Here is a 27,263-nt window from a genome sequence, read left to right on the forward strand (position 1 = left end):
CTTGATTTAGGAGGGGGAAGCTGGGATCAGATCCAATTGTCAGCTATTATTAAAAAGAATCTCTAGAAGCAGCAGTAAAATCAGCCCACAACCCCACAGTAAGGGGACACTGAATTTGCCCTATGCATATTGTGTAAATATTTATTTTTCTGTTAATCCCAATTAGTGTGAATTTAAAATATGGATTTGCCTGGCTCCCCTACATCTCAAACAGGGTTAGGAAAAGCTAATATTCTGTCTGTGCACCAATGGAAATACTGTGTGTTGTCTAGGATGCTGGAAGAAGGGCAGCAATGTTAAAAAAATAAATCTGCTTTATCTCCAGCACTCCAGATGAACAAAGCAAAGGAAGCACATCATCTCAATGAAAGTGGGCACAGGCCAGAATATTTGGAGAGCATTTTATATGTAAAATGTTGAAAATAGCAGGTCACATCCAGCAGAGCTGCTCATTTCAGCTCCAGACTGGTAAAATTCTGCACAGAGTGTGACAGGAGTGCCTTTATCTTCCCCCAGCAAGGCAGCCAGAGAGACAGGGGAAGAAGAAGAAGAGAAAAATCCTTCTGCTGGTGCTAGAGAGGGTTTGGCAGGGGCCCAGAGCAGCAGGTGAAGCCATGGCCTCCAGCCCTGGTCCATAATAACAGGGAGCACCTCCAGGTGCCAAAGCCTCCCTGTGCATCAGCAGCCTGAGCCCAGGCTGAGCACTTCAGGCTGCACTTCTGCTGCTCCCTGCACACCACACTCTGCCTGTTTCACACCACACTCTGCCTGTTTCACACCACACTCTGCCTGTTTTAACGAGCTGCTCACAGAAAGGCCGTGTAACCTGCATTTCCAAGCCATGGCAGTGTTCTGCCACAGCTATTCTCATGTGTCCAGAGCCATGGTGAGCAAAGGTAAAGAGGGAGAGCATCCCCCAAACGTGGAGTCATGAGAACAAAATGTGTGATTTGTCCCATTAAAGGAGTTGCATCTGTTCCTCACTCCCCCAGCATATGCTGCATGTGAAAAATGAGAAGTGTGAGCTGCAGCCACACAGCTCTGTGCTCCAGCTGTGAAGGTTTATACTTGTATCCCTTTTCAGCTCCTACAATGCATTTAACTAAGGGAAATTTTGCACATTAGCAGGAATTCTTTGAAACAAAACAATCCTTTCAGCGAAAATGAAGAGGCTTTGAAAATGATTGCAAAGTGGATTAGGATCACTTATGGTAGATGGCTGTTGACAAGATATTGCTTGTGATTACCATGAGCATACATTAAAAGGTGCCAGAAAGGAAGCTCATCACTGAAATGGTAGAGACATTTCAACATATGTTCCAAGAAAACATTTAATGTCAAAGAATTTCTGTCATTTCAACAAGAAACTTCTCCTTGGCTACTTCCCAGAGGATGTTCAAAAAAACTGAGTCAGTCACCCACAGGGTTCTAATCCACCCTGGGAAAGAAGCAATTGTATCCCCATGCTCAGTATTTGCACACAGTCCCTTCCCTGTGCAACAGATATTCAGTGATAAAACAGTTGTGGTGAATATGCTGAATATTAAACATCTATTGCTTTTACTTTTCCTTTCTTTGTAAATGAGTTTTGTATGATGAGGTTCTCACCCTCCCCTGTGAATATTTAGCTAATGCTCATGGGATCTGCAACAAAGGCTGAAGAAAGTTTAATGCAACATTTGTTCCCACACCATTTACAAATTTTGAAAATTGTTCCTCTAGGAAGACAATCGCTCCACTGTCCTTTCTCACTGCTGTCTGCCCTCCAGTTTAAATGAACATAAAAAAATCAACTGTTTCACAAGTCTCTTAGTCCCTCTATATATTCAATTGGATATGTATTCTATATAATCAGGTGAGCAGAAAAAAGAACCTGCTTGGATTTACCTGTTTCTACCTCTGCAGGAAAGTGTCCCTGGCACCACGGCACAGATAAAGGAATATAATAAAACATCTTTGGGGATGGGCTTGGTTTGATATTGGCATTTTCAATTTCTTTATCTCATTTATTTTTAGCACTAGATGATCTGTCTTTGTCAGATAATTCCCACAGCTGCCTTCCAGTGAAGAAGCCAACAGCAGGAAGTCAGAAAAGGATGAAAACAGTCTCAGAGGAGAAGTCTTTATGCAATCCACTGTTCCTCAACATCCTTCTGCAGTCCCACTCCAGTGCTCGGCTTGGGCTCTCTCCAAACCACAGGTATGGGCTAAGCCAGGAGTCTCAGAAATCACCACAAATTCACAGGGGACAATTATTCCTGCAGCTGAACCCATCCTTTGTGCCATCTTAGGCTCTAGGGTTAAGTCATCCAGTTGCCCTTTGCTCTCTTTGACCTTGGATCTCTATTTCTCTTCCTGCCCTGCTCCAGGCTCCTTCCCATTGAGGTTCCATCAGTCTGGCAGCTTTGGCTGCTGGGCACTGCCACTCCCCGTGCTCACTCTCTCATAAAGCACTCTTGTCTTTGTTTCTCTCTCTACCTACTTGACCCGCACTCTTTTTCTACTTGTATGGTGGTTTTTTGTTGGTTTTTTGGGTTTTTTATTTCCCTTTTGCTCCCCGAAGTGCCACAGCAGTTTAAGGGGATGATGAGGGCAGGACAGCAGGTTTTGCTGTCACTCAGCTGTGGAGCACTCACTGAACTTCAATCACTTCTGCTGAAGGGCCTGAAGGACACGAAGAGATGAGCCAGGCCTGGACAATAAAAGAATTCTGAGGCTTTGTAGAGAGCAACATCCTATACATTGTCCTTACACAGTTCTGTTGTACACCAGCACAGCCTGCCAGGCTCTGATAACAAAACAACAGCTCCCAGGCTGTGCCAGAGCCCAAAACACAGCGGTGCTTTCTGAAAGGAACAACGGGAACACAGAGCAGAGTGGCAGAGCCGGGGCCCAGGACAGAATTAGCAGAGTAACTGTAATTAGAACTGTAATTAGAACAGCCTCAGGCCCACAAGCCGTGGTTATTTTGGACACACCTGAGCCACAAAGCCGGCCAGGGGAGTGGATTTCATGCTGGCACTGCTCCGTGTGGGATGCTGCCAGTGGCACAGCCAGGGGACAGTGCCAGTGAGTGGCTACCCCCAGTGTGGCACAGCCCCACCCTGCTGTCCCCAGCCCGGCTGCAGGTGACACTGGCACTGCCAGGAGCTCCCTGTCCCCAGCCCGGCTGCAGGTGACACTGGCACTGCCAGGAGCTCCCTGTCCCCAGCCCGGCTGCAGGTGACACTGGCACTGCCAGGAGCTCTCTCCCTGTCCCCAGCCCTGCTGCAGGTGACACTGGCACTGCCAGGAGCTCTCTCCCTGTCCCCAGCCCTGCTGCAGGTGACACTCCCCGGCACTGCCAGGAGCTCGCTGTCCCCAGCCCTGCTGCAGGTGACACTGGCACTGCCAGGAGCTCCCTGTCCCCAGCCCTGCTGCAGGTGACACTCCCTGGCACTGCCAGGAGCTCTCTCCCTGTCCCCAGCCCGGCTGCAGGTGACACTGGCATTGCCAGGAGCTCTCTCCGGGGAGCAGCAGGTGCTAAGGGCATGCTAAACTGGGCTCAGCTGGAAGCCACTCCTGCGGTGCTAGGGGATTGTCTTGCATATCCAGCACAGTCTGCAGAGCGTTTAACTGGGAATGCAGAAGGAATGATGCTTCTCTCATCTATTTCAGCCGATCATTAAGAATTACATTGGTTTGTCTCTCTTTTAGGGCAGGTTCAATAATATTGCACATTTAGAGTGAGTGTCTATAGGCTATAACTGGAACAATTAACTAAATTCAACTTCCTGGTGATGATAATAATAATAGTATAGACCTGATATGCAGAAAGTGGCTTCAACCCACAGTTTGGTCTGATGAAAGACTCTGATAACACAGTGGTGGTGTTAATAGCAAACTTATTTGGCGAAAGGTGTGTGTTTTGAGATCTGAGAGGACAGCCTGTTATCTTCCTTATTGGTACCCCAGAGATTGAATAATACACTTGCTATCAATACATGTTTACAACAGCCTACATTTTGGAATTATAGATGAAAGTATTCCACAAAGAAAAATATCACACATAACACCACAGTTTGGTTTTGACTTATCATTAGTTAGCAAAGAAGTTAAAAGCAACAGGTTCTTGTTAAATACCTATCAATGTATATCTCCATGTGTATATATATATGTATAAATGTGCAGAGTTAAATTCAATTGACTCTCATGGACAGGCAATTTAATGTTACTTTTTTCCATCTTAAGGAAAGCAAGACAGAGATGGAAATACTCTAAAGAAGCTTTTGGACAACTGACAAGTTGCTTAATAATAGGGATCAGTGATTACAATAATGCTTGAAAGTAAATGTCCTCTTATGCATTTTTTTCTGTTTCAGTAGTGATCAGGGATGTACTGTGTGGGTAGACCTGCCCTTTCCAGAATAATCAGAGTATGAGGGAGAAAACTGAGAGTGCAGGCAGCTCCAGCAGCAGCACTGCTGTTGACATGGTCCTGGAAAATCAATAGGGTGCACAAAGCCTGTGTCTCTTTAGGAAGTCACGGGCTGCCATCACCACCCATCCATGTAGTGTTCAGCTTGCTGCACTTGGAACACAAAAACCCCACTTTAATCTTCTTTCCCTGAAGTTTAAACTAATAATGTGCTCTGACTCTTGGCTGGGAGAGGATAAAAACAAGCATGTACACACCCTGTGGATAATGAAATACTCTCAAACACTCTGGGGGGTCACGTTATTGATGTCATAGATTAAGAATTCATTCTCTCAAAATATTTCCAGTTGGTACACTTTTCATGGCCATAAGACAATAATATCTTGTTGAATACGCACCTGTAGTGAGTTTAAAATTAAAGAGTCAAGCCTTTGTTCTTTCTCCAGGCACAGCCTGTAGTGCCTAGACTTAGCTCTTTCCTAATGAAAAAGCTCCGTCTCCTGTCATTCTAAAAGACGACAATAGAAATGGGAGGCTGGAAAACAAAGGCGGACAAAATGCATTAGCAAGAATGCCTGCAAAACAGTTGTTAAAATGAAAAGCTTTTTCCATAATTGAAGAGTTCTGGCTGGTATTTCCATTCGAGAGGATAAAAGAGAGGGCAAGTGCAGAGACAAAGGAAGAAGATCTTCATTAGGAGTATTGTCTAGCACATGGTTCCTCTAAACAAGAACTTTCTAAAGGATTGACATTTCCATTAAAAGGGCAGGCAGTTTGCTATGCAGTGACATTCAGTTTTAAAGGCTCAGCTTAGAAGCAATTTAGAGCATGAACAACAGTTTCCAATGCCACCTTCTCATTGCTTGGCTGGCTCTTTACTGGTGCCACCACGTCCACATGAACAATAAGGAAATGCCATTAACATCAATAAAACCCCTGGGAGAAGCTGGATTTGTTATTAATTCCCCATCCATTTCGGCTGCTCAGAAAGTCGGGATGAGTGTGGGTGGCGTTCAGACCCACACTGGGCTTCCACACACTGACAAAAAGGTTCTGATGGCAGGGCTCTGGCCCACCACGCAGTGAAAAATCATACTGCAAGCAGCAGGCAGTAAAACATCCTTCCTGTGCCCCTTGCCCTCTAGGAAAAGGCACGGAGCTAAAGGCACCCAGCCCTCCTAACTTTGTGTTTCCCTGCTCCCACTCCACGCCTGCACTCAATGCCACTCTGAATCTGTTAGCACCACTGAGAGTCTTGTAAGGGTTTTCATCATACTTAAGAGGCAGGACAGGGGAGCTCTAAATTAGCTCCCCAATCAACTTTTTAAGTAAGACTTAATAAGCCTACTGACTTTTCAGGAGTCATTTAGTGCCACTTCCCTTCCCTGTCTTGCTGTGACACTCAGCAGCACTTGAGAAGTGACTGTTCTTGCTTAAATGCTGAACTGGAAGCTGATTTAGGTCTCTTCTCCTTCCCACTCTAGCAATTCACACTCACAAGGCTAAAGACAGTGGGGGAAAAAAACCAACCCAAAAATAAATAAAATGAAGAATTACCTGAAGAGGGAAGAAAAACCCATTTTGCTAAATTTAGGAAAAACTCCAGCTTTTTACCAACTGCACATGGTTCCTCGTTGCCTCACCTAACCTTTGAAACAATGGAATTTCTCAATATTGTTAAGGAAATAGTAATATAGAACTGTCATCTTCCTTTTATATTTACTTTTATCTTAAGCCTAATGGGAAAATGGCTGGAGTTCTGCAATCCTTTATAAGTTTCTTGAATTATCTTGTGAGCAGCTTGCTGCAGTTCTTTTTATTAACCTCCAGACCTTACTATTTAACCACAAATAGATTTAGGTCATGCATATTGAATTGTTTTGATAACAGTCTAGTGTTTAATAATAAACTCTTCTCCAGAAAATTAAACAGTTCCAAGGCTGTGCTCTACAAATGTGGTTTTGGAAAGAGCACCATATGACAACTCAGATGGGCAAAGAAACCACAGGACATTAGCAATGCTCTGTGCAGACTCTTTCTGAGCTGAATAATTACTTAGGGTGGATTATGACAGAGATAACAGAAAATAAAGAAATAGTAAAGTATCAAACAGCCAATGCCAAGCAGCTGGCTATTAAAAAGCCACCACTAAGTAAAATGAATACTTGACTTACAAGTAGTTTAGGACCCTGAGAGCCATCCTTTTCTATCTCTAGTAAGCCTTTCTCACAACTTTGATCATCTGGTGTCCTTTGTTGTGTAAAGACGATGTAATATTTATTGTTTACAAATCAGGCCATCTCAGATTTTTTGGGTTTTTTTCTTACTATTTACCAAAACATTTTTTTTTTTTTTTTAATTTATGTATCTATCCACTGAAATATTTATGCAAGTTGAGTCCAGAGGGAAGCAATCTTGTTTTTGCAGATTGTAGTTGGTGCTTTGAGACGACTCGGCAGAGTAAGTAAACACAGAATAAGAGAATTGGTTTTGTGCGTGCTTTCCTCAGGCACACGCTCCCCTCTCCCTGGAATATTTGGAATTTGGTATTACAGGAGGGCGCTGAAGCAGCGCTGCTGAAACCAACAGGAGTGAAATATTTGAAACGTGCTGGAGATTTTTGCAGATATTTGTCTTTTTGTTCTTGATCAAAGTTGATAGAAGTATGATTTTTCTCAAATGTAATAAATGGATGAGGTTATCTGCTGCACTGATCTGAAGGTCAACCACTTCCTTTGATATGCTGCTCACAGTACTTGATTAAAAATGTGCCATGCTGGAATGTAAGAAAGAAGAAGAACATGCAAAGATTAAAGCCTAAAGACGGGTTCCTGCACAGTAAACACAACAGAAACCCAAGTAGCTTGGTGAGGACTGAATGATACTGAACTGTAACACTCAGCTGGCCTTTTTGCCACAGCTTTGTCAGTGGGATCCTCTCTTGCTCACGTGAACCAACAGCGCAGCCTCACACCTGATGGAGCTTTCTGCAGCTCTGGATCATCAGCAGCCCTCTTCTCATCCTCCAGACTCCTCTCTGAACTTCCTAAGGACAGCAGTGGCATCACAAATCCAGAGCAGGGTGCTGGTGGAGGGTTCCCAGTGTGATCTGGAGCTTCTGAGGGCAGGCAGAGGGACTCACCCTGCTCTGTCACCATGGAACTGTCTGGCAACCCCTGGGGCTGAAACACCGAGCCTCAGGGCACCACTGTCAGCCTGCTCATTTCTGGGCATTGTGAGATGGATGGAACAAATGTTTTACACAGGAAGATATTGTGAAACACAATGAGGTTGTTTTCTTCTTGCACAGACTTTCCATGAGTAAAATTTGGGCTCTAAATTGGTGAGTATCAATTACAGTTTATGTATTAACATAAATATCCTTGCTAATATGGACTGTCTTGATTGAAACCCTCTCTAAACTGCATCTGTGGATTTTTCTTGACCTTGCAGAAATTGTAAGCTGTAAATCATAACATCCTCTCTAACTATTTAAAGCAGCAATATTAATGCTTTTCTTGTTTTGTTTTGTTTTTCAATCTCTTCCTCATCTCTCCACAAGTATTTTCCTCATGTTTCTTTCTCAAAATTGTCTTCACCCATCAACCATTTCTGCTGTTGATTGACTGCTTCTGGTTAATCCTCCCACACCTGATTCCACTTCTCTGCTTATGATCCACCAACAGCTCCTTTACCTTCCCACCTTTAGTCAAATGTCAGATTACTTCCTTTCCAACGAAACCAAAACCATTCCTTTCCTTTCTTTCTCCCCTGCCTTGGGGATTATTCACTCTCCCTCCCATCAATCAGATTACTGTCCATTTACCTTTCTTCTAACATATGTAAAGTGCTATGAAGTTTTGTCATTTGTTCATGCACAGATTTTATAAATTATCTAGTACTTCTTTTTCATTCTGACAGCAGAACTACCAGAAAATGCTTCACTTGTTTTCCATCTCAATTCAGTAGGCTCCATCTCTTCTCTCATTTTTATGATGTCCACACAATACCCTTTTAATTCACACAAATGGATGGATATGGCAGGCATTCAAGCAGCCTCCCTGGGAGAATTCTAACTCTCTCCTATGGCCAGAAGAACAAAAGCAGGCAGCTGTTGAAAAGGTCATCAGGAAATAGAAGCTGCAAAAATAGCCCCATCATTTAACCCATGCTAGGCCTGCCTTCCAGCCCCCTCTCTACACCTGTGGCTCACCTCATCCAGCCACAAGTTTGATAACCTTCATGATATGGACAAGTATTCCTGACCACAACACTCCTGTCTTGTGAGAAGGTTCCTGACATTTACACCCTTACTCTCTAATTGTTGGAAGAATTTCCACTGTGTGACTTTTTCCACTCATTTTTAGCCTAATTGTCCCAGCTGTCCCCACTGACTCACAAATGCTTTTGTCCCTGTGCTCAGATATGTTCCTTATGCCCATGCATGGCAGAATTTGGTAGGAAAAACCCAACAGGTTAAGGTCCTTTGAGCACTATATATATATATATACATATATATATATTATTTTTTTTAATTTTTTTTTTAATGTCTGAAGATTTCATCTTGGCTCAGCTCCTCAGCTGGTATGAACTTGCTTCACACTTCAATCCACAAACTGGGGCTTCCCCCCCAGTTTAGAGCTGTCATTAATAATAAAACCTTCCTCCAAACAAAAAATTAAAAAATAATAAAAAAATTAAAAAAATAAACCTAGAGAAAAAAATAAAGTCAACAGTACAGAGAAGCAGTAATGAATGTCAGTTTACATGCTATAATATTGTACCTTGCCATATGTTCAAGTAGCTTTCCTTGGAGAATTCCATCTCTCTCACACGGCCAGAAGAATGAGAACAACAAACTGTTGAAAAGGTCATCAAGAAATACAAACATCACAGATGGCATAGGTGAAAGCACTGAAAAAAAAGCAGAGTACAGAAAGAATGTGTAGGAGGATCTTCCTCTAATTGGCAGGATGAGCTAGAAAGTGCACTTGTACACTGCCTTTATTAATATTAAAATGGCTATTGCAGGGGTACCTTACAATGTACTTGCCAACTTTTTTCTAACAGAGAGATGAAACAACTTCCCCTGTCACTGGCATTCCATGCTGGATGTTCCTCCTTTTCAGCAGGCTTTAAGGAAAACTGAGCAACAAAGTGATTGCAGAGGGGCACTCTGGTGTCCTGCAGGGGATTCTCTCTTCACGGGACTTTGCCTTAGAATTCCAGGTTTTACAGTACACATCCTGTCCCAAACAGGAGCAAACACATTTCTGGTCTCCCTGTGTCCAGAGACCCTGCACTGCCTGCTGTCTCAAAGAAACTCATGAACACTACCAAGAGCTTCACCAGTGTCCTCAGAGACTCTCTGGGATCAGGTGGCTTTTCTTACATATTGCAAGGTCATGGAATCACATTTCATCGCAGCCAAAAAGGTGTGTGGAGAAAAATATTCATGTGCCACGACTAAAGAAAAAGGTGAGTACAGACAAAGAGTAGCTGGCTGAAATTCCAGCTTGCTAAAACCAACCCACAAAATGTTTTCTGTAAATCTCTCTCAACTATGTAAAGCAGTTTTTGTTTTTATTTTCTCAGAGAGCATTTAGCCTTAGGAAAATAAAATATAAAACCAAAAAACCAAACCCAAACTTCCCCAAGCCCCCCCAAAACAGCTCCAGATAAAACCCAAACAAAACCCCTCTAAGAACATATTGCTATAACAGAGCAGGTGCAGGGTAATATCAAAAATTCAGCAGTTCTCTGTGTTCCAGTTGTACTGTTTTCATGTACATAGGAAGGACTGTGATAGCTAAGACAGACTCATAAAAAAGTAGACATAGAGACTCAGCACCAAGCAATTATAGAGCAAATTTCCCATTTATCATATGGTAAATGGGAAATTTACTCTTGCTCTACCATGGAATAGTATGGACAGAGCAGCTACACAAGAGCAATTCTCCACAATTTTTTCCACCAGTCAGATTTGACAGAACCATTCCTTTTAGGTGGTACCAGCATTAATATTTTAACCCCAGAATTGGAGGGATACCAGCACAGGCCTGGTATACTTATCTTCAACTGCACAGCAGTTTTTCCAGGAAAACAACTAGGCTAGGGAACACTTGGAAGTACTGCTCCTAGCAAAGAGCTCAGAGGGATGTGCTGTAACACAGAGGGATGTGTTAGAACCCTGCACACGACTCTCCTCCATTGGAAACTCATCATGGAGGTTTCAGCCCTACATTGTGCAGGGCACTGCTTCCAAAGAGAAGGAAACAATGTCCTTGGAAGAAAGGAAAGAGTCACAGCATCACCTAAGGACAAACCAAGATCATTCAAGCTGCAACTTCCAGAAGTGGATGGCAATGACTCCTCATACTGGGAAAGAGAATTGCTTAGCCCAGAGACATTCTCTATTTGCAGGAACTAATCACAACAAAATTGTGATAATTTAACAGCCATTCTTTTAGGAAAGCTGTTTAATGCTAATGGGCTGCTCATCAGGATTGTTTTCTTTAAACTGAGAGCCTAAGAAAGGAATAGGCCAAAAGGAAAGCCATAAATAAGCTTAAAAATCAGCCTGATTATGCAGCAAACCAGGAACCTTAAGATAAACCTCTCAAGAAAGCATATGTAGTCTAACCTTAAGAGCTTGACTGCACAAGGGAATTACTGAGCATAACTTATGACATGACTGTAACACTCACTGGCATTCCCTCTCTAAAGCCCTCGGTGGGAATACAAAGGGTTTGGACTTCACACAGCCTGTGCAGTATGTCAGCACTGCTGACAAAGTTGTTCTGTCCTGCTCTGTGCCACAGTCCCCTCTGCAGAACCTGCCAGGAGCAGTGAGGATTCCCTGGCTGCAGGGTGGAAGTGCCCAGCACCTGTGGCAGCAAGTTTGGGCAGCTCTTCAAGAGACAAGGGACACTGAGGGGCTGTGCTGTGGAATGGGAAGAGCTGGGCCCAGCCCCTCTGGCAGACCCTGCGCTTCTGGCTGTGGTTATTGTGAGAAACGACTGCTCACTTTTTAAAATTTATAGGTTTATTAAACTTTAACAAAAAAAAAAAGAAAAAAAAAAAAAAAAACAAAACAATGAAAGGACTAAATAAGAAAAAGTTACAGCACTGGGAGCCCTTATGACTATCAACTCCTTCAAATTGGTGCTCCACCTTTTATACCTCTACCTTCTCCCAGAGTCCTTTCTGTCCAGGGGTGGAAATCACTTTCTCACACCTTGATTTGAGGTCAGGTATCACCACAGTAACAAGCCAACCCTCCCAAATGCCCGACTACCAAGGCCATCCCCTGATAACAATGCAAGGAGGAAGACATATTACAGTGACATAACTACACGTCTACAAAACTTCTCTTAACATACATATAATGTTTACTCCTTAATTGTGAGAGCCAACCATCTCATTACCCATCTATAACAGTTATCAACCACTTGCTAAGTGGATCAAATAAAGGGTTTCTAACTGTGAAATCAGAACACCCCTTTAAGGGTTAAATAAGAGCATCCAGAAGTAAAGGTATTGCAGAAGAGTATTATAGGATATAAATCCTTTTTAGCTTAAAATATGCAGAATACCAGAGAGAAAAAGAGTGTTTAAAATGCCCATATCAAAAGAGAAAGAGAAACCAATTGGAAATAACTTTTCCTAATGACTAAATCAAGTTTGCCATAACATTCATGTGATCTTTTTGGACAGTTACTCTAGGTAAGGTTTGCTCATTGTTCTAGAAGGCCAGAGCTTGCAGAAATAAGAAAGAAAATGTTTTTAATCTAAAAATGTGGGGTCTCTCTAACTTCAGGCTCCCTGCCTGAACTTCTGGAACTTAAAAGAGAAAGAACATTTTCTCACATTCCCTTTCATTTCTTTCTCCCCTTTTATTATTAATGAGTGGTTTCAGAAATGTGATCACACTTTATGTACTTTCTCTGTCTTCACCTTTACACACTTTCACAGAAGCCTTCTATCAGAGCATGGCAATTCATTTAGCACCATCATTAATTGTTTACTGCATCCCCTGGTTCTGACAGAGAGCTTTCCAAGGGACCACTGCAGTTCCTTAGTTGCACCAGACTGGACAGCAAGTCCAGGTTATCAACAGGACTGACCATCCTGGGGACCACAGGGCAGGTGGCATCTCACACCAGAACAGTGGCTTGGGCTGGGTTTGGGGCAGTTTGCAATGATCCAAAGGCTGGAGCTTCTCCTGTGAGGAAAAGCTGAGAGAATTTGGGTTGTTCAGCCTGAAGCAGACTCCAGGGAGACACAACTGTGGCCTTCCAGTGCCTGAAGGGAGCTGGAGAGGGACGCTGGACAAGGGCTGGAGGGACAGGACACAGGGAATGGCTCCCAGTGGCAGAGGGCAGGGCTGGATGGGATCTTGGGAATGAGGAATTGTTCCCTGTGAGGGTGGGCAGGCCCTGGCACAGGGTGCCCAGAGCAGCTGTGGCTGCCCCTGGATCCCTGGCAGTGGCCAAGGCCAGGCTGGACACTGGGGCTGGGAGCAGCCTGGGACAGTGCAAGGTGTCCCTGCCATGGCAGGGGTGGCACTGGATGGGATTTAAGGTCCCTCCTAACCTTATCCATTCTATGATTCTTTGAACAACAAGTTAAAACTTTAAGTGTTCTTTTCTTTGGAGGTTCAGAGGGAGTTGGAGGGAAAGACAAGCAAAAAAAGCCACAGAACTAAGCTTGGCCAGGGACACCCTCCCAGCACAGACAGACAGGTACCTGAGATCTGACCAGTGTAAAGATCTACACTTTGTGTCCCAGCTGCAGGGCGCCAAGGAGGATTCTGAGGTGGAAGATGTGAGACACAGATATTATTGGCTTTAACTGCCACAAACTCCCTGCTGTGCAGGACGGCCCTGTGCATATCCAGAGACCTGAACTTCCTCTCAGTGAGCTGGAATTGCACCTAGAATTTAGGCTTGAAGTGGATGTTAATTTCATTTTTAGGATCAACACAGTCAATTAAGAAAGCGTGGATAGGCCCCAGTGCAGATGGTAGGGAAGAAACAGAGGAAGGGAAAAGATCAATGTGAATGTTAATTTTTGCTGAGAAGAAGGTGGCAGAATTGACCAAATTTACATGGAAAGTGAAGGACAAAGTTTGAGAAATGATGTATTATTTTAAGACCTTTTGGCCCACTTACAAACCTCCACATTTGCCACTTGTTTGTCCTACCTTGTTACTCTGATAATTTTTCTGGAAAAAGGCTCATTTTCCTGGTTTATTTAGTCATTAGTCAGACTGAGCTTTTTCCCTCTGGCCAATGCAAGATGCCAGCCTTGGCTCTGCTGGCAGCAACACCCAGTGTGCTCCCCTTCCTGAGAGAAAAGCTGCTTCCACCCTCTGCTTCCAAAGAGCTTTTGGCCTTTCACTGGGCCATTGCCTACGTGGTCCAGCACTAATTTATACAATACAGTTGCAATTACAGAAACCAAAATTGGGTTAAGGCTGGAGATTCTCATTACAGATCTGATTTCCAGCGTTTCTGAACACACAAAGGAGATTTAATGAAAGCTTCCAGGCTCCGACTCAAGTGCTTTTATTCTTGTTGGTTCCTGAAATGTTGGGAGTTTGGTAAAACAACCTGACAGTCAGGAAACTGCAGTGAAATGCTGATATGGGTGGGTGACTGGACAATGGAACCAGAGTGATAGAAGGTTTTAGATGTGCACATAAAATTCCCTGGGAATTTTGAGATCTGTTTAAAAAAATCACCAAAACTCCACATAAACAATTCAGAAGTGAATAAGGAGCTGACAACTAGTCTTGTTTCTTTGATCTGCCCAAAGACTATTATTTTGATAGTTATTATTTTGATATTGGTGTCTAGATAGAAAATCAAGGCATATTTCTGGAAAATATGAAGTCAAGATGCATTAAATTGGAGAAGGGAAGTCACAGAGGATTGCCTCAAATCTGGTACAGACCATTGCAGATCTTTAATAATTTCTGGATCTCTAACCCAACCCCACAAACTCTCTGCCATGACTGAGGATATGAAAACCAAAATTTTTTTATGACCTTTGATTAACATGCACTTACACTTTTACTTAATTCCCCTTAATTAAAAGTGTGAACAAGCTAAAAGCCCAGACACTGCAAGGCCCCATTCCAAATGGGAACAGAAAGGGGTCCCCAGAGAGGTTACACAGCCTAATAGTGATGGGGTGCTAACAAGATACAAGCATGAAAGTGCTTGGGGTAAATTTGTGTCCTTCGCCCTTCCTTGAAGTGTTGAAAATGTCATGTACTTTCTATGGCTTCTTTAACATCACTACAGTGTGCTTGAAAAGTTTTTAAGCAAAACAGGCACCTCCAACCAGACTGCTGGCTGGCTTGTGGTGCAGAAAAGATCTCCACTCTTTATCAGGAAGCCAAAGAAAACAAAAAAAGATAGTGGAACAGACAATCCCCTGGTCTGAAAATGAGGAGAAAGGATGGTTCAGAACATTAGGAATAACAAACAGTGAGACACAGTGGGAAATCTACCTACTTTGAGAACCTCAAATAAAATACAAAATAAATCAGAGGGATATCAAGAAATGAAGTATTACCATGGGAAAACCAAATCACATGGCACTGTAAAATACACCAAAAAAACATTCCCAAGCTAGGGAAAAGGCTGGATTCATCCTCCTGCTCAGTGTGCTCTGTGGAAACCAGAGGTACAACAGCAGAGCAGGGAGCACTGCAGGTTCCTGGGCACTGTGAGAGCTTGGCTCCAGCCTGGCCACACCAGGGACAGCAGGTGCCAAATCAGAGCCAGGGGCTCTTCTTGGTCTGCTCTCTCTGGATTTTTGGTGAGGAAAACATGGAATACTGAGCCAGTGCTGCTGATTTGGGCAAGGACAGAGCCTGATTCAGGAGGTCAGTGTCTCACACACCTGCCTTTTCCCACTGTAAACCAGTGTGAGGACAAGTGTCAGGCTGGGTTTGGCCTCCAAATCCCAACGCCCCCCACCCAGGGCACTGCTCCATCCTCATTTCAACAAAGCTTTGAAACAGATCCCTTTGTCCAGTGGATTTTAGAAATACTTACAAACACTCTTCAGTTTAGGCATCAGACAACAATGGGACTTAATCAGAGTCCTAAAAATAAGTGTGCTCATTTCAGTTTCCGCTGGTTGGAAGCAGGAGGCTGAAACGGGGACTTGTGTGCACAAAAAGTCTTACACAGGAAGGGTTTAACCAGCTGTGCTGCCCAGAATGGTCAACACCCCCAAAATGTGAAGGGTGTGCTTGCCTGCCCTGTCCTCGTATGGAGACAGGGGAAAGGCTTAGAATGGATGGATTATTGTCATAAAATGCTCCTTTTTTCACTCAAAAGAGAGCCACAGGGGAAGGTTCAGAGCAGGATGGCAGGATGAGCGGGGAGGAGGGGAAAGTCTCTTTGACATAGAAAAATGTTGTTGCATTTCTCCAATGAAAAAATATTAATACTTCATTTCTAGCCATGTGGAATACAGACACAGCAAAATGTATCCCCAGCAGTAAAAGGCACTGCCCTATTACCCTCCCACTGTACACATTTAAACCAAAGGGCAAATAAATGTTGGCAAACAGAAATGTGATGACTTACAGTACTTTCTTTGCTACAGTAGCTGGGAGGAGAAAAAAATCCCCCAGAAAGATTAAGAAGCAAACATAAAACTGATCTTGAAATTCCTCTTTGTTGATGCCCCAGGGCAGGTACTTTTTCAACATTATACCTATTTTTGAAAAGTACCTGCCTGTTGGGGCACCTGTGCTCCTGAAAGCTCATCTGTTTACAGACACAGAAACACTGACTCACTTGGCGAAAAAGTATAAATTAACCAACACTCCCCTGATTAAAACAAATATTAGACATACAGAAAGTCTTCAGGAAATTATCTGCTTAAAAATACTCTAATTTGTAGGCATCCAAACTTTAACCCCAGGAATAATTCCTCATTTTGTGAGCTGACTAAACCTCAGATAGGAAAGGAGGAGGAGAAGGATTAAACTCTATCCATCTGCAAACTAGATTACTGCCTTGCCCTATAGGTTTCTTTTTACTTTCCCCTCAATAATTTTGGCATTCACCTGCTAAATCTTTTTTTTTTATTACCAAATATGCATGCTTGAATAATATTATTCTTAATGGAGATAAGATGTTCTCACTGGCATAATTGATAATTCTTAGGGAAACTTTCCTAATATTACCTTCTCCTACCTATTACCATTCTAGCGCCTAGCAGGAGGGTATATTTTATTTGAAGTTTACTAATTGTGTTTATTTCAAACACATTTGGTTCTTAGCAAAGCCACTGAGGTCCTGCTTGCACTTTAAATTTGCAGGTTTACTGTAAAATGCCAGGCACATTGAGATGAATCAAACTCATCTAAGCATGAATGAAATGTACTGAGAAAGTCCCTTCTGGCATCATTTCTGGGATTAGTAATTTGTGAAATTGTGGTGATGCAAGGGAACAGCATGAGAAAGCCATTTCCTTCCCCTTTGTCCAGTCTAAATGCAAATCTGAACTTTCTTGGCAGTTCATTTGCATATTAATGCATATAGTATTCCACTCCAGAGATCACTTCAGATTTTCTAAATTAAGTTGGGTGGGTGGGCTGAAGGAAAGAGGTCATTTTTGTCACACTAGCACAAATACTCTTAGATACTTTACCAAAAAGGCAGAAAGCAGGCAATTATTTCACTTGCCTTATCTCTATTTCAATTTTCCAACTGGACCACTGAGGAGATCCAGAGGATAAAAAGCAATGGTTGACCAGAAGGAGGAAATGCTTCATGTGACTGAAGAACAAACATGATGAAATTAAGAAAGGGTAAGAGTGCACACCAGTCTAATTAGCATTTCTTCCTAGTAGCTTGGGAAATGTCAGCCACCAGTTGGTGGCAAAATAAAGATGTAATGCGAGTAATAATGAATTAAATTGTGGCTATTTGCATTGAAATGTTAAGATAATGATCTGAAATTACTATTGTAAATATTCCCCTTGACAGTTGAAAATTGGACTTAAAGCTAATAGTACTTTGGATGAACTTTAAGCCATGAAATCACTTTTAATGCTTTACACTCCTTTTGGCTATGACAGCGAGCTTCAGAAAGTTAATTTACCTCTGTTTTGTTCAAGCTGTTTGGTAATTGATGCATACATCATGGAGGTTTTAATGAACAACTACAGGGACTATTTACCCCTCTCACTAAGTAGAACTGAAACACTTGATTACAGCTCCTGAACCAAATAAACCAACAGACTCAAGCACAGCAAACACTTTTGGCTGGGGGACTGGAGGAGCAGAGACCAGTACGGATCTGTTTAAATGCAAAGGAAAAGGCAACATTTTCAGAAACTGCTGGAACATTTCAGGCTCATCCTGCATTAGCTGCAATTTATGGTTTTGCTGGTGGCATTAGGAGTCGCTTAGGGAGGATTTACAACCTGGGTGTCTACAACCAGCACAGCCAGGGTAAGGTTAGCTGGCAAAATGGAAATGCAGCAGATATCCTCAAACATCTGCTGTGCAAATAGCTTTCCAGTAATAGTGCCTTTAAAATGAGGGCTTATTTCCAGACTATAGAGTCTAATTACATTGTAACGTTATTTTTTGCCATAAGGCGTGTTTTTATTTAAAGACAGATGATGTAAAAGCTTTAAGATCACACAGAATTACGTCATGCCCAGTAAAAGTGCTTTTTCACAAGCAAAAGAATGTCTTTAGCATGACTTTTAAACAGCAATGAGGCCTCTGTGCATCTGAACTGAGATCTGCCTGGATCTCTTGGATGGCTCTTGTTTTCTGGTGGCACTCACTGGAGGGATGCAGCAGTGGGTGCCCTCAGTCCTGTGTTTGCAGACATAGCTTATGGGGATGGTGAGATTCAGACTACTGTTTTCAGTGTATCAATCCCTCAGATCTTGAATGAACAGCCAAAACTGCCTTTTTGACTTCCCCCAGAAGTGCCCTCCAGCCCAAGCCCTGTCCCTTCCCAGCTGCCACTGTCACAGCTCGTCATGAACCTTCAGGAGATGGCTCTGCGGGTCCCTGTCCCCCACCCTCCCAGAATCAAGCAGCTGGAGGTTTTCCTGCACTGACTTTGGGGTTAAACTTCCTCCCTTTCTTTATATGCAGCAGCCACTTGGTTGACCATCCTCCCTTAAGATATAAGAAATACATGTTTTATAAATATATGAAAAAAAAAGACGAAAAATAGGGAGCTGGACACTGTTAGCACTTTAAAGGGATTTTAGGGAAGACCCTGCATTCTGACCATATACAGCTCCAGGTGCTAAGCTCTTTTTCTGGATCTGTGCAGCTTCTGCCCAGTGTTCTTAACTGGGTTACCAGAGACCAGATGAAAAAGATACCCTGTTCATTTCATAAGTGCTCTGTTATATTTAGCAATGTAAGTAAGAAGAAATACTGTCATTGTATTTGTTATGAATTATCCTACTGCAGGAACAGTTAAGAAATATTTTCTTTTCCAGGCCACAGTCAGAGTCTAGTGAGTCACTACATTTCTAGTCTTGCTAATATTTCATGTTTTACTTTCATATTTTAGTCCTTCTGTATTATTTTTTTTCTGGATAGATAAAGCATATTCTCAACTTCTAAGGAAAAAAATAATAATTTAGGCAGCACAAAGGCTTTCTCAATGTACAAATATTCCCTATTTTCTGTCCAATGCTGTGCATCCAGTACTGGATAAATCTGCTCCCACAGCTTCAGGGAGTTAAGAAGAAATTCAAGGTATGTGAAAAAGTACTGGAAGAATACAACGATATTCACAGTGGTGGAAAACCAGTAACCATCCCTGGGCACTTCTCTCAAAACTGTGAAAGCCTAAAAATGACATACAGGAAACAAGAAATATGGTGTTGCCAGTGTACAAACTTGGAGTCCACTGTAACACATCTGGGTGTTGGTTTCTCCTCTGTCTCAAGGTCCTGCATGGTGGGTACATTTTCTGTAATGCAAATCTGTGTAAAGAAGGGATGAATTGGAGACTCCTCTGAGATCTGTCTTGAAGTGGAGTTATTCAGTGATGGAGCCCAAGGCAGGTCTGTCTGGGGATCTGGTGACATGAAATGCAGGCAGCTGAGTGAGGAGGTGGGATGAGGAGGATTCTGTCTGGGAGACATCTGCCCTGCTGGTCTCCTTCTTCTGGATCTGCTCATCACCACTTGCTGCTTCTGGACTCATCTCCATCATGTCCAAGAGACAAGCCAAGAGGCTGCATGTCTGCTCACAGCCCTGATGTGGGGATGAAATGCTTCTGTGACAGACTTGCTGAAGATCTGGCTTGTGTCAGCTCTGTGCTTATAGCTACACATTTGATCAGAAAAGCAGAGATGGGAAATGCTATAAATGTGAACACAAGTTTGACCATACACTCCCTAAAGCTCCTGACTTTCCTGTTTGCCTCTTAACATTAACAGCTTTGGACATTGGATTGCTTTGATTTTTAAGGGAGGGGAAGGAGGGGAGGCATGGGGGGAAAGTAGGTTTCTTCTTGTTTACAGTGTTGCTATTTAAACAGTTCCAGTTAAGCTTTGAAAAGCACCTTCCTTTCAGGTCAATAAAGTGGCTGCAGGCCAAGTTCCCATCTGTGCTTAACTTGTGTTTGCTGGCTGGAGACAATTTTCTACTAGGCCTGTTTGAAAAGAAAGCAGTGTAGTGTGATAACTGTCTGCTAACGCGGGCCTGCATGGAGGCTTGGAAACTCTGACAGCCCAAAAGTCTCAGTCACAGTAATGTATGATAAGGATATCAGTGTTCTAACTGTGCCCACAGATGGGAGGTAAGGACAAAACCTGGAATACTCAAGTTGCATTGTATTTACTAAATAAATCCCAAAGCATTCCACATAATGGTGTTCTGAGGTGCCCTAGATGAGACAAAGAAAAACATTTTTCATAAAACCGAGCATACTTTCTTCCCCCTTTGCTGCTTCACTCACACTTACATGCTCCTGCTAAATGAATTGATGACTTCTGTGGGATTCACATTCTCTGAACCTGAGAGAAGCAGTGAGAGAAGCAGAGAAGAGAATGATCAAAACAATTTTTATCTCATTTGCTGCTCCTGTGTTGTGCCAAAGTAGAATGCAGTATGGAGTGATGGGGTTTTGTTTCCCTGGCCTAGCAGGCCCAAGTGTGTGTGTCAGGACTGTCGGCTGACAGTCATGAGATTCTGGGCAGCTTGCTGGGTGCTTGTGCAGATTCAGTTTAGATGTAATGTAATATATGTAATATAGTATAGAATAATATAGTATGGTCAATTAATTAATTAGCCTTCTGATATCAATGGAGTCAGATGCATCATTCCTCCCAGATGTCAGGCAAAATATCACTGATAGACTTCCCCTCTCTGTCTTCTCTTTGGGAAGGAATGCCAGATATTTCACCAAAACATTCTGAAAAGTCTGACATTACTATCCCACTAGACTGGGGCAAGTTCTTGCTGTACAAACAAACACTATTCCAGCAGAGAGACACCCCCATTGGGAGGTCCTGAGCCAGGAGGTATTTTAATTTACAGACAAAGCCTCAGCTCTCAGGCCCTCTTGGCCCCAAGGCATGAAGTCCGGAGACTTGAGCAATGTAGCTGAGGAAACCTGGAGCTTCCTTGCCCTGTCCATGAGCAGACAGGTAAGAGGTGCCAGGATGAGTCTCCCAGCTCCACCCTCATTCCATCAGGCTGTCCCAGCACACATTGTACTCCAGTCACAAACGAGCACAAGAATTTCACTGAATCTCTGCTTGGTAAAGTAATGGCATCACCAATTTTGAAGAAAATCCCAAAGGTTTCAGTCTGACACTGAAAAATGCCTCCTCTCTTCTCTTCCCCCACACAGTGCCCCAAGCAAAGCAGCCAAGTGAGTTCTTGATCTTGGCCTGATCCAGAGGTGCTGTCCTTCCCCCAGAATGGAGCTGCAGCATCAGGGTTCCCACAGCAGTGACCCAGCATCTCCAAAAACAGGGAAGAGCATCTTCCCTAAGTGGTGGTGAAGGTGAAACCAGCAAAGGGAGAGAATTTGGGGTGACAACACTGCACAGGAGGCCTAAAAGCCAGAGAAAAGTGTCACAGGAGAGCACCTCACCATGTCTGCAGCAAACCACAGAGCTACAGCAGCAGAAAGAAAGCAGAACAAGAGATGTCACGGAGAGCTGATGGGACATTTTGGAGGGCTGAAGAAAGCTGCCTGAAACTCTGACCTATTGGATCTGTAGGTCAGTCTGCCATATGGAATGAGCTGCTGCAGTGTGTTGTAAAACTGCTGCAAGAAACCACTGCTGCAGCTCCATCTCTTTGCTATTAGGAGAAAAGGTCAGGCACAAGCTCCTTCTGCTGCTCTTGGCTGTGCTGAGCAAAGGCCATGGAAGGAGCCCATTACAGACTGAAAGTGAATTGCTCCAGGCTTGTGAGTTGTAGTGCCAGTGGGGAGGCACACTGCTAATAAAAATGGTCTGGTAGGAAATCATTTAATTTCTTGGCTGTTCCTACCCTCATTTTCAGATGGAAGTTGATGCTTTAAGAGCTTTAGAATTCAGCTCTGATCTGGAAATGAATTTAGTTGTTTGAAAAGCAGCTGTTTGAAATAGCTTTGTTCCTTCTTTAGTCTCAGTGGAGCTTGAAATCAGCTGCTGATAGAGAGATACAAGTGTACAATCCTCTGATTTTTGGCTGTTTTTTTTTCCCCTCTTTTATATAAATTCTAATCAAATGTCCTGTCTCATTAGGAAGCCATTTCATCAGCCTTGCTTGGGCTTGCTGCAGCAGCACTGCCCATGGCTCTGTCAGCCCAGGGAGTGCCAGGGAGGCTGGGCTCCACCTGCACTGCTCTGCTGGGTGCTTTAGGAAACCACTCCATCCCTTTTCCTCTGCTCTTGGGCCCAGCTCCCTTTTAGGCCATCAGCTCCTTAGGGAAGAGAGTGAGTTTATCTGCAACTTTACCTTTTAAATGTAAAATAATGTAAAAATAAACACCTCTAACATCAGTACTGTTACATCAGGAAAATTAATACAATTAAATAAAAAATAATTTTTACATTTTGGTTCCCAAATATTATGTTCGTTGAGGAGCAGGGCAGGGCTTGGATGCTAATGATTCATTAGGATCATTATAACTCCTGGGGGATATTCAAACTGTGGGAATCAGAGAAATAAAAACTTCCACAGACACTGAAGAGTTTGATTTACAGCCTTGGAAAAAGCTTAGATTGATGTAAAAATACAATACACAGACATTAAGGAGAAAAATAATAAATTTATGTTTCTGTAGTTATAAGTAAGAATACACCTTCAGTAAGTGAAAAACTGTATTAAAAAGACAGTGAAAAGTTTATATAATGTAAGAGTATGGTTATATAGAATAAGAGTTTAGAAGTTATGATAAAAACATATGTGCAGATGTGAGACAGAAGCCCATTAAATGAAAGTGTCCAAAGTGCATCAAAATTAAGTAAAAGTAATAGGTCAGAAAAGCAAAATAAACATTGTAATGACTGTCTATTAGGTTAGAAAATATATATCACCTTATAACCAAGAAACTTGAAATATAACCAACCACTTACTCCTGTAAAATCTCACAGCCTCTGAGGCTGATGTTCTTCTGAGCAATAAATTGTTCTTAACCCAGAAGTAATCCCCCCCTTCATTACTAGCAATGATAATGATACAAACTTCAACTTTTCTTTCACCTTCCCTTAGAAATTCCTGCCTTCCTTCTATCATATCCTGCCCCCCCTGCTCACACAAGCACCTCTATCATCTCCCTGCCACTGCACCTTCAAGCTGGTCACTAATTTCCTTGATTAAGAATCTGAAATACACTTGTTAGCTGCACTTGCTGTGTGTTTCTGAGGGCTGGGAGCATGGACTGCCAGTGCAAAGGAATGCCACTGCAATCAGAATGCTGCTTTCAAATCCTGATGGAACTGCATTATTTTTTGTCTCATCCATAGCTGAGATTGATAGATTTTAATGGGCCCCCTTATTGATCTTGTACTTTGCACCAAGGTATTTTACTGACCAATTTAATTTTAAAGGGGTTCTATATATGATTAAGGTAAATTAGTACATTCCTTGCACTTCATAAAAGATTCAGAGGCCAAACATTGCCATGAAAAGTGCTTACATTCTTCTGAGATTATTACTTTGAATATGAGACGGTTTAGGGGATGTGTAAAGGTTTAAATGAGCTGCATATAAATAGGACCCTCAGCATCATAAAATAAGATTCTGGAAATCAGACTTTATTAAGAAAAAGAAAGCTTAAGTGAACATATAAAAATAGTTTATTATTTTTTCTTGATGGCACAGTTTAAGTTATTTGCTCCCGATTTTAGTACAAATAGATTTGTGGGACTGAAGCAGATCACTTATGCACTTCAGTGTAGGCATCCCACAGCTAACCTATTTCCCCAAAGTGACATAAAAAATCAGCAAAAGGAATTCAAGCAGTTTTGTGATATCATGCAGAGGAAGAAGTATTTCTGATATGTTTAACAAAATTAATTAGACTAGGACTGGAAAAAATCTGCTGCTTAAGAAGGGATTCTTAGATGTTCAAAGTAAATTGTGTTTTTCTTACTTTTCATGCTTAGCATAAGTATTTCCTGTCTTCTTGCTTCCAAAAACATTAATGCCTGCATCAACAGTGGGTGGCAGGAAGAGGAAGAATTTCATCTAAGTCATTTCAGACACATATTTTACTTCATGTCTAACACTCCATTAAGTGTCAGAGCTAATACCTTAAATATAATAGCAAGAAGGTAGTTATTAATCCTGGAAAGTAGTGAATTGGGTCATTCTTTACTTTTGTTAAAAACAGAATGTGATTTTAAAAGCTTATAGGCTTCTCTTTAAAATTCTTACATTTTTCAGAAAGGTCCAAGTAGATAAAGCAAAAAGGAACAAGAGAAAAAAGATTAAGAAAAAAAAAATTAAAGATATTTAAACTGCAATTTATGAGAGCAATGGAAAGCCATTTCATTTCCAACTTTGTCTTAGGCTTTGTTTTTTATGAAAGGACGTTTAAGTCCTTTCAGTACTGACTTTGAATCAGAACTCTGAGATTCTGTCTGTCTCCAGCCCTGCTATTCCTTTGCTCTGCATTCTCAAAGACAGAGATCCACTTCTGGGTTTAGCTTTCCCTCCTGCTTTACCAACAATGAGAACTCTGCCAGAGCAGAGCATCTTAGAGCAGGCGAGAGTGGCAGTGCCTCGTGGTGCTGCTGGTGTTGGCAGGCTGCCCTAGAGATGCACAGCTGCTGCAGGAACAGTGGCTCAGGTGTTGACCGAGTGTGCACAGGTCACCCCTTTTGTGTGATAAATGGTGGAGGATAAAGAGTGGCAGATGCAGAATTTCAGCCTCGGATAATGACAGGCTCCGCAGCCAGGCTCCAGCAAGCTGTTGATGGGTCTGTACAACCTCCCAATTCAGAGCTGTGCCTCCAGGCTCTGTAATGACTGTTTTGGCTGATGTCATTCACATTTTACTTTAGAACACATTATTACACAAGAACAAATAAAACACTAAATATTTTAGCAGCTCTTTCCCGGCACGTTAAACAATAAACATTTTTTCCATTTTGCAGGTGTACGGGGGCTTTTTGGGATATACAATGTAAGTACACATGAACTTTGCTATTTACCACATCCTCATGATTACAGCTTCCAAGCAAATGGTAAAGTACAAATAGTGCTACAAATAATACTAAGCATCTTTTGATTTCAATCAGCTGCTCAACAATACAAGCCAGGTGCTTACTAAGTCGCAGAGTCTTATTTTCTTTTCAGGTGATAAACTCTCAACAGAGGAATTTTTGAGACCTCTGGAAAAAAAAAAGTTGCAATTTTGAAAATTAAACATAGACTACCATTTATAAAGCAAGCCATTCCCACACTTCTTTTCTAGTACTCTTTCAATAAATGTCATAATGACAAGACAACTCCCACCAACTCTAATACTGTATTTCTACTGTGCTCTTTCATTTACAATTTCAGATCCTTTGAATTTCCCCATCTCCATTATTTTCATGTCTTGCTGCCCTTCCCTGCTTTCAGTTTCTGTATCCCAGTGTTCTTCCTAAAGGCTGATAATTTTCCTTTCACTGCAGCTGAAACTTGAAGGTATTCAGTGAGGACTGGAGAGTGGATTTCCAAAAGAGGACAAACACGAAATAACTCTGTCTAGACATATCCTTCTAAAGCCTGATTCCGAGGCTTTACAGCCCTGATGGACTGTCCCTCTCTGAAATTAACCCTAATTTATCCTCCCTGCCTCCACAACAACCTGTGCCAATGAGGTCCACAATTTCAGTGCTGCTGAGCAAATGTGCAGCTGATAAACACAGACTTATTACTCATGTTAGTGCCATCTCTGTGCTTGTCAGTTTAGGAATGTGTCCTTAAATGCTTATGGGATATGCACATTAGCCTGACTTTATAATCTAAGACATGCAAATTGGTCTTTATAACGGTGTAAAACCCATTAAGCCAATGGAGTTTCACATGGACGTATGGTCTGCCCACACAGATTGAATTACAGGTTGAGGGCTATAATTGCAGCAAACAGCACATAATTACTGGAATGACACTCTCTTTGTTACCTCTGAGCACTGAGAATATTTCCTATACTAAAAAGGTTATTCATAAAGATGGTACAGTTCCCTTGAAAAAAAAAAAAAAGAAATAAAATGAGGAGCTACATGGAAGCCATAGCCTATTTTTAATGCTTCCATTTGTCAGGAAGTGACAGAGGAGTCAAAACTTCGAATTAGTCAAATAAGGTAAAAATGTATATGAAACTTCAGTAGTGTCTGGTAGTTGCATTGTGCAATTGTACTCATCAAAAGCCATCCTGACAGCTTTTTCATTCTAAGTTAAAGGAAAGTATAATGATTTGTTTATATTTGGAAGTTCTAAGAATTCTGTGTACATATTTCATTTGACTGTATCACAAAAGAATAATTTATTGCAACTACCTAACAAAAAGCTTCCAAACCTGGCTGTTTTAATACCTCACTCATTTCCTTCAGAATATCTTTTTTATATTGTCATAAGATTTCCTGTCTGCAGCCCTGCTGCTGTAAACCTCTCGACTGTAACAGACCTCAGCCTCAAAAATGTCAAACACAATGGCAAAGGGAGAAGGGCAGAGTGAGCTGCTCCTGGGGCTCCTCTGCTCCTCCTCTCTGGGTCACTGCCCCAGCTGAGCATCCACACTGCTGGGGATGCTCTGTGCTATGGCACTGAGGTTCACTGGGAAAATCCAGCATCCATCCAGTTCTCCCCTTGGACTCCCCTTTTCCTCCTCTTCCTTAACAAGAACAAAGCATAGGAGCTGTAAATGCAAAAAATAGTTGCCTTTTGAAAGCTCATTTTTCTTAACCTCCACCATAAGACATGCTTGCTAAGGACTTCTGGGAAAAATTAGTTTTAAAGAACGTACCTGTATGTCAGAAAAAGTCTACAGGGCTGATCTAGGAATATATAATTTTATTTCTTTTTTTAATGCAAGGATTACACTGACTGTAAGCCAGGGAAAGAGAGGTTTGGTGTCTTTACACTTGCTATGTTATGACATAAATACAGAATATGATGCATGCCTAATATTAGCTTTGATGGCAAAGGAAAATTCCGAGAACTCTAAAGAGGAAGATTTGGTTTGTGGTGTCAGTTTTATCAGACAGGTGAACAGAGCTTTCCCTGCATCCTCCTCATAGCCTGGCTGGGGCACACAGTTCATGACAGGAAAATATTTTCCTTTCTGGCTAAGCTTCTTCTGGAAGAAGGAAGACAAGATTGTAAAACAGGAGTTC

At 42.2% G+C, this 27,263-nt stretch overlaps 2 long non-coding RNA genes across 3 annotated transcripts; one reads left to right on the forward strand and one right to left on the reverse strand.

Annotated features, from left to right (window-relative positions):
• Positions 1-1,277: 1,277 nt before the first annotated feature.
• LOC135279687 (uncharacterized) lies at positions 1,278-20,560 on the reverse strand. Of its 2 annotated transcripts, XR_010346910.1 has the most exons (4): positions 20,402-20,560; positions 9,202-9,331; positions 4,816-4,952; positions 1,278-2,692 (listed from the first exon to the last, which is right to left on the reverse strand). It is a non-coding gene; the product is annotated as an uncharacterized LOC135279687 (long non-coding RNA). The 2 variants fall into 2 exon arrangements; XR_010346911.1 differs by lacking the exons at positions 1,278-2,692; positions 4,816-4,952 and adding an exon at positions 7,643-8,500.
• Positions 19,951-27,263, forward strand: LOC135279686 (uncharacterized). Its single transcript, XR_010346909.1, has 4 exons — positions 19,951-20,236; positions 21,293-21,908; positions 25,038-25,066; positions 25,560-27,263. It is a non-coding gene; the product is annotated as an uncharacterized LOC135279686 (long non-coding RNA).

This window comes from Passer domesticus, chromosome 12, assembly GCF_036417665.1.
Source record: "Passer domesticus isolate bPasDom1 chromosome 12, bPasDom1.hap1, whole genome shotgun sequence".
NCBI classification, from domain to species: Eukaryota; Metazoa; Chordata; class Aves; order Passeriformes; family Passeridae; genus Passer; species Passer domesticus.